Here is a 7,100-nt window from a genome sequence, read left to right as displayed (position 1 = left end):
ATGAGTCGCATGTCACCTTTGCATGATTTTTTATATTTTTACATTTTCTTAAAGAGTTCTTTATGCTCTATCCAGTGGTGAAACCCGTTTTAGAAACGAGCCAACACTTTTTGAGTTATAAGCCTGTGACTAAGGTGATCCTCACACTGTTACCACACTCTAAATTTTATAACACTTTGAGAACACTGAAAGTGTTTAGGGTGAACACTTAAAGTGTTAGGGTGAACACATTTTTACACTTTTGGAACACAGAAAGTGTTCTCAATGTGTTATCCTGAAGCATCTTCTGCTACCTGAACACTTTTGGAACACATGGTAAACACTTTTTTGCACAGTGGAACACCAGGTGAACACACGTGTTCAACAAGTGTTCCACTTCGTCTTTTAGTCATGCTCCGAATAAAATAATACATTAAAAATATTTGGGCCATGAGCAGATTCGAACCCGAGACCTTCGCCTTGCCATGTCAGCGCTCTACAGATTGAGCTACGGAGACTCGTCGGGATCTAGCGTCGCTTAGAGTATATAATTTTTATACCCCCTAGACCGCTGTGGGACGTTTTATTGTTTTTGTTTTTGATCGTGTTGTGCTTATATTTTTTCATCAAACATTTATTTCATCTGAGACATCTAATAAGCGGTAAGTATTAGCATTTTTATTTTTACAATTTAATAATGTTACTAATTGTCCCATCATGCTTCAGCTGGACCAAAAAAGAACGTTGACACTTTTAGATCTGTGGACCTGTCTGCGTTGTCGCTGCGTTGATTTGGCTCAGGATTTCCAATTGTTATCTGTAAGTTGCTTGCTGAGATTTTGTATTAATTCATCTAAGCTTAGTCACTCGTATTTTTGTTGTAACATGTTCCTGTTACTTGTATCTGTGGACGTTTGAAGACAATTTCTCTAATTTTGCTGTCGCAACGGTTTCAGCTGATCAGTGGACCTTTTACATTAGTTCTGCGTTGGTAAATAAACTCTATTTCAATTTGATGTTGATTTTTTTTATTCTGGTTGATGTGCTTGGCTTTGTGTTATTGTTATACTTGTATGTCCAGGGGTTCCTTATAATTATAATGGTGGTCCAGTGAACGATACCTTCCGCCTGTGGTCAGAGCAATACATTTGCAGATTTTCGGATTCTTCTTCTTCCTTTGGTTAGATCATAGATGCACGATCTGCACGCTAGATATAAAAGTGAAGCGGTAGGCTAAAAACAGCATACATTAATGAACAACATTCATCATAATAGTGGCCAGGTTGATTGTGTGCGCAATTTAGAATAATTCTATGCATGCTTGGTTGTATTTGATTTCACAGATCTATCACACTTTCAGGGAACTGGGAAGCCGTTTGAGCTGATGTGCCCATGTGGCGAATCGATGTGGGCGTAACCTGCGCACATTTCTTCTGAATTGCACTGAGGATGAACAGGAGGCACTGACGGCAACCCAGACGTGTTTACCAAGGTACGCATGTCCTGCATTTGCATATAGTGTGTAGTTTTGCAGAGAAATATTGACTTTCAAATTGATCTGATAAGTTTTGTTTGTTTGTTTGCTTAACGCCCAGCCAACTACGAAGGGCCATATCAGGGCGGTGCTGCTTTGACATTTAACGTGCGCCACACACAAGACAGAATCACAGGCTTCATGTCTCACCTAGTCACATTATTCTGACACCGGACCAACCAGTCCTAGCACTAACCCCATAATGCCAGACGCCAGGCGGAGCAGCCACGAGATTGCCAATTTTTGAGTCACTTGAGAAAAAGTGACTCTATGTAATCGGTCAGTGTTAGTTTTTGCGGCCGGCCGTCCGTAGACACCACCTTAACGTTGGACTTTTCTCGGAAACTATCAAAGCGATCGGGCTCATATTTTGTTTAGTCGTGACCTCCAATGACCTCTACACTTTAACGATGGTTTCGTTGACCTTTGACCTTTTTCAAGGTCACAGGTCAGCGTCAAAGGAAAAATTAGACATTTTATATCTTTGACAAAGTTCATCGGATGTGATTGAAACTTTGTAGGATTATTCTTTACATCAAAGTATTTACATCTGTAGCCTTTTACGAACGTTATCAGAAAAACAAGGGAGATAACTAGCCTTTTCTGTTCGGCAACACACAACTTAACGTTGGGCTTTTCTCGGAAACTATAAAAGTGACCGGGCTCAAATTTTATGTGAACGTGACTCATTGTGTTGTGAATAGCAATTTCTTCCTGTCCATCTGATGCCTCATATAATATTCAGAACTGCGAAAGTGACTCGATCGAGCGTTTGCTCTTCTTGTAAAGTTTTAGGTATGACCCGGCCGGGGTTCGAAGCCACGACCTCCCGATCACCGGGCGGACGCCTTACCACTAGGCCAATTGTGCCGGCGGTTGCGGAATCATTGATTATACTATTTGCTGAAATACTCTGTTTCAAAATTAATATCTCCGTGCAAAACACACCAGACAGTCGCCAAACTCATATGTGGACACACACACACACACACACACACACACACACACACACACACACACACACACACACACACACACACACACACACACAGCCAGCCCCCTCTCCTTCCACATTTGACAGAAATCTAAATGTTGATACACAGTTTCACAATAAACAAAAGTATGAGAATCAGAACACTTGTCAGTGTTGCTACGATGTGGAACTTCAGTAAAATAGTGTTTGATTTCTTAACATGCATCTTGTGTGTGCAGGAACCATACTGCTTGGCTGAGGCACTTTCTGGAGATGGAGCTAACAGTAATGCGACGAAACCTTGTGGATGCACTTCATTCATGTAAGTTTAAGCTTTCTGTGGGATACAGCGCAGAACTTTACATTTTGAGAATGCTGCCTTATTTTGCAGTCTTCTCCTTAAAAGGTGGAAAAAACATACATATTTTTAAGTTCAGTGAGTGCTGAGGCCTGCAATGATAAAATGTTTTCCTGAACTAAGTCTACTCAGAATTTCCATTCGTTATGGTAGAGTAGTGCCGTAAACACTGAGGCCAGTTTTAGTCAAAGCATGGCCAACAGACAACACGCTGCTGATCTGCTTGGATCTGCCATTGCCGCTAACAGTGTATGCAGGGTGCATTCAATATGACACCCTTTTCTTTTGAAAATATTTTCATCGGAGTTTATGATTGGTTTTGACAGTGATCGCTGGCCTCCAATGGTCGCTGACAAGGTGTTTTCCTTCGGTTCACGTAGGTTTAGCTTGAGATCACGTGAGTTAAAAGCGATCCGTTTGTAAGTTTTGGTTAGTTTGATCTAAATAATGAAATATTTTAGAAAATTATGATAGAAATTAGAATGCATTTTATATTAAAGAATGCATTCCATATCATAGAACACATTCTATATTTATAGAATGCATTCTATAAAATAGAAAACATTGTATAATATAGAATGCATTCAATCATACTTGTCATTTGCCCAGAAATGTATTCTATGATAGAATGCATTCTATAACGTCCAACAATGCATTCTTATGATAGAATGCATTCTTATGATAGAATGCATTTCATAAAGCGCCACAAAACTTCTACAGGCCAGCTCGGTATGGTCCCTGCTTCGAAAGCAAACACTCTCACACACAGCTCTCTCTTTCTCTCTGTCTCTGTCTCTCTGTCTCTGTCTCTCTGTCTCTGTCTCTCTGTCTGTCTGTCTCTCTGTCTCTGTCTCTCTCTCTCTGTCTCTCTCTCTCTGTCTCTCTGTCTCTGTCTCTGTCTCTCTCTCTCTCTCTCTCTCTCTCTCTCTCTCTCTCTCTCTCTCTCTCTCTCTCTGTGCGTGTGTGTGGCTGTGTGTGTGTGTGTGTGTGTAGTTCTGCTTTTCTTTGCGGGGCTGTCCTGTTGTAGTTTCGGGACATTATGCATATAAATTATAATGCATTTCAGGACGTTAAAGAACGCATTCTATCATAAAAAGCATTTTGGTATTTTGTGTAAATAGAATGCATTTTATCATAGAAGGCAGTTCGGGACGTTATAGAATGCATTCTATAATATAGAATACATTACATAATAAATGATTTCCTTATAATTCATTATTTAGATCAAACCAACAAAACTTAGGTAGTTTCTTTACAAACGGATTACTAGAGGGTGCATTCAATATGACACCCTTTTCTTTGAACTAAAACTCATCGGAGTTCACGATTAATTGCGACAGTGATCTTTGGCTTCCAGTGATTGTTGACAAGGTGTTTTCCCTGGGTTCACATAGGTTAAGAACGAGTTAAGGAAAACGGGCGTGCTCAAGGCCTCGCCACATTAGCAGTACGGTTTACTGCTTACCTTATATAAACAATTTGTAGAGTGCCATTTTCCAGAGTGGCCACGCGCTAATGAAATCCTTGCGAAAGACCTATTTTAATTCTACTTTTTATATTTAGTCAAGTTTTGACTAAATATTTTAACATCGAGGGGGAATCGAAACGAGGGTCGTGGTGTATGTGCGTCTGTCTGTGTGTGTGTGTGTGTGTGTAGAGCGATTCAGACTAAACTACTGGACCGATCTTTATGAAATTTGACATGAGAGTTCCTGGGTATGAAATCCCCGAACGTTTTTTTCATTTTTTTGATAAATGTCTTTGATGACGTCATATCCGGCTTTTCGTGAAAGTTGAGGCGGCACTGTCACGCCCTCATTTTTCAACCAAATTGGTTGAAATTTTGGTCAAGTAATCTTCGACGAAGCCCGGGGTTCGGTATTGCATTTCAGCTTGGTGGCTTAAAAATTAATTAATGACTTTGGTCATTAAAAATCTGAAAATTGTAAAAAAAAATAAAAATTTTCAAAACGATCCAAATTTACGTTTATCTTATTCTCCATCATTTGCTGATTCCAAAAACATATAAATATGTTATATTCGAATTAAAAACAAGCTCTGAAAATTAAATATATAAAAATTATTATCAAAATTAAATTGTCCAAATCAATTTAAAAACACTTTCATCTTATTCCTTGTCGGTTCCTGATTCCAAAAACATATAGATATGATATGTTTGGATTAAAAACACGCTCAGAAAGTTAAAACAAAGAGAGGTACAGAAAAGCGTGCTATCCTTCTTAGCGCAACTGCTACCCCGCTCTTCTTGTCAATTTCACTGCCTTTGCCATGAGCGGTGGACTGACGATGCTACGAGTCTACGGTCTTGCTGAAAAATGGCATTGCGTTCAGTTTCATTCTGTGAGTTCGACAGCTACTTGACTAAATATTGTATTTTCGCCTTACGCGACTTGTTGTTCTTAGGGTCAGACTCCTGCTTCAAGAGGGATTACTTTTTACATTCAGTCGTGTGTGCATGTGCGTGCATGCGAGTGTCATTGTGTGTTGGGAAGGTGAGAGCGAATTGGACGTGACGTATTTGTTCTCTGTTATGTGACCTATGCCCGTTCTGGAATAAAAAAAAGTTTACCTGTAACTGCGATTGTTGGAGATCTGCTGACAGCAAGAAAAAGTCCACTAGTAGTTAAGATTTACACTTCAGTGTTATCAATTAAGTACAAACGTTTAATACAAACCTGTTAAGAGTTGGAAATGCATCATGTTCTAAAACTCACTTTTATTTCGAACAGGATGTTCCGGACAGCGAGTTGAAAACTTAACCAAAGACCAAGGGCCTGGAATCCTCCCAACTCTGAAGGGTGTTTTTGTTATCGGACTTTCGTGTGTGAACTTTCAAGATGGGGTTTACCAGAGCTCCGTTCATATTATTTAATAGCAACATATACCGAGCAACAAAAGAAACGCGAAAAAATTATGCAATGTTTGATTGACAAAATCTCGAACAATTATGGAGTTAGAATTATCAAACCACAACATTTTGATGAAGGCATGTTTGACACAGCTGTTGCGTGAGTATTTTGATGCTGCGATTGTTTCAACACACGGGACAAAACGAAGTTTTGGAGGTCTCGCTCAGTCAGTCTTCATCGCGTTCTCTGGCCACTGATCGGACACTGGTTGCTTCCAGTGATGTTCCTGGTATTGTCAGCGGCTGAATTGAATCGATGTCGAAGACGTTGTGGAAGGAAATTGCGATCTTGTCTTATTGGGGTAATGCGAAAAAATCTACCGCGTTGCATAACTGCAGTGCTTCCAATGTCACCAGAACATTGCAGAAGGTGATAAACTGTTGACACATGCACGTTTAAAGCACATGCCAGCGCTTCTGGATCACCCCCAGCTTTAAATCGACCTGGCATTTTGGTGGTGTCAATCTTGGCATCCTGGCTGTTTCAAAAGTGAGACTGGCAGCAAGCGTGCCATGGTCTCTTTTGGTTGCTAATGCATTAGTGAACACATCTCACACATCAGATTTCTCCTGCTCTACTTGCACGTGCTGCGAGCGCGCATTATGTGTTTTACAGCGCGCATTATGTGTTTTACGATAAACCTGCTTGTCCCGTGTGTTAAAACAGTCACAGCATCAAAATAATCACACAAAAGCAAGGTCAAACATGCCTTCATTAAACTTTTGTAGTTTAATAATTCTAACTCTATAATTGATGAAGATTTTGTCAATCAAACAATGACGAATTTTGTTGCTCGGTATATTATGTGTTCAACAATTCCTACCCCAGACCCGTTTGTTCTGCGACTGCTGCAGACATTTCTTTTTGTCAATTAAAAATGCTTCTTTGCTCACAAAATTTGATTTTAATGTCTTTCTGAATTGTATGACAGTGCAGGATGAAAGTGTTCCAAAAGTGTTCCAAAAGTGTTCTAAAAGTGTTCTAAAAGTGTTCCAAAAGTGTTCTAAAAGTGTTCCAAAAGTGTTCCAAAAGTGTTCTAAAAGTGTTCCAAAAGTGTTCTAAAAGTGTTCCAAAAGTGTTCCAAAAGTGTTCTAAAAGTGTTGACCTGAACACTTTTATGTGTTCAGAAGTGGTTACAGCAGGGTGAACACTTAAAAGTGTTCAGATGTGAACACTTTTGGAACACTTTTGGAACACTTTTGGAACACTTTTTTGTGTATAGAACACTTTTTGTGTTCCAAAAGTGTTCCAAAAGTGTTCTACTAAAAGGGTGTTCAGAAGTGGTTACAGAAAGGGTGTTCAGGAGTGGAACACTTTTGTTTAGAG

The 7,100-nt window shown here is 39.6% G+C and overlaps 1 long non-coding RNA gene across 1 annotated transcript; it reads left to right on the top strand.

The window, feature by feature from the left end:
- The first annotated feature begins 587 nt into the window (after nt 1–587).
- LOC138956368 (uncharacterized) lies at nt 588–6,689 on the top strand. Its single transcript, XR_011452634.1, has 4 exons — nt 588–798; nt 1,340–1,471; nt 2,726–2,808; nt 5,595–6,689. It is a non-coding gene; the product is annotated as an uncharacterized lncRNA (long non-coding RNA).
- Nucleotides 6,690–7,100: the final 411 nt, after the last annotated feature.

This window comes from Littorina saxatilis, unplaced genomic scaffold (assembly GCF_037325665.1).
Source record: "Littorina saxatilis isolate snail1 unplaced genomic scaffold, US_GU_Lsax_2.0 scaffold_2785, whole genome shotgun sequence".
Taxonomy (NCBI): domain Eukaryota; kingdom Metazoa; phylum Mollusca; class Gastropoda; order Littorinimorpha; family Littorinidae; genus Littorina; species Littorina saxatilis.
Note: the sequence above shows the minus strand (reverse complement) of the source record. Positions and strands in the feature narration are given on the sequence as shown.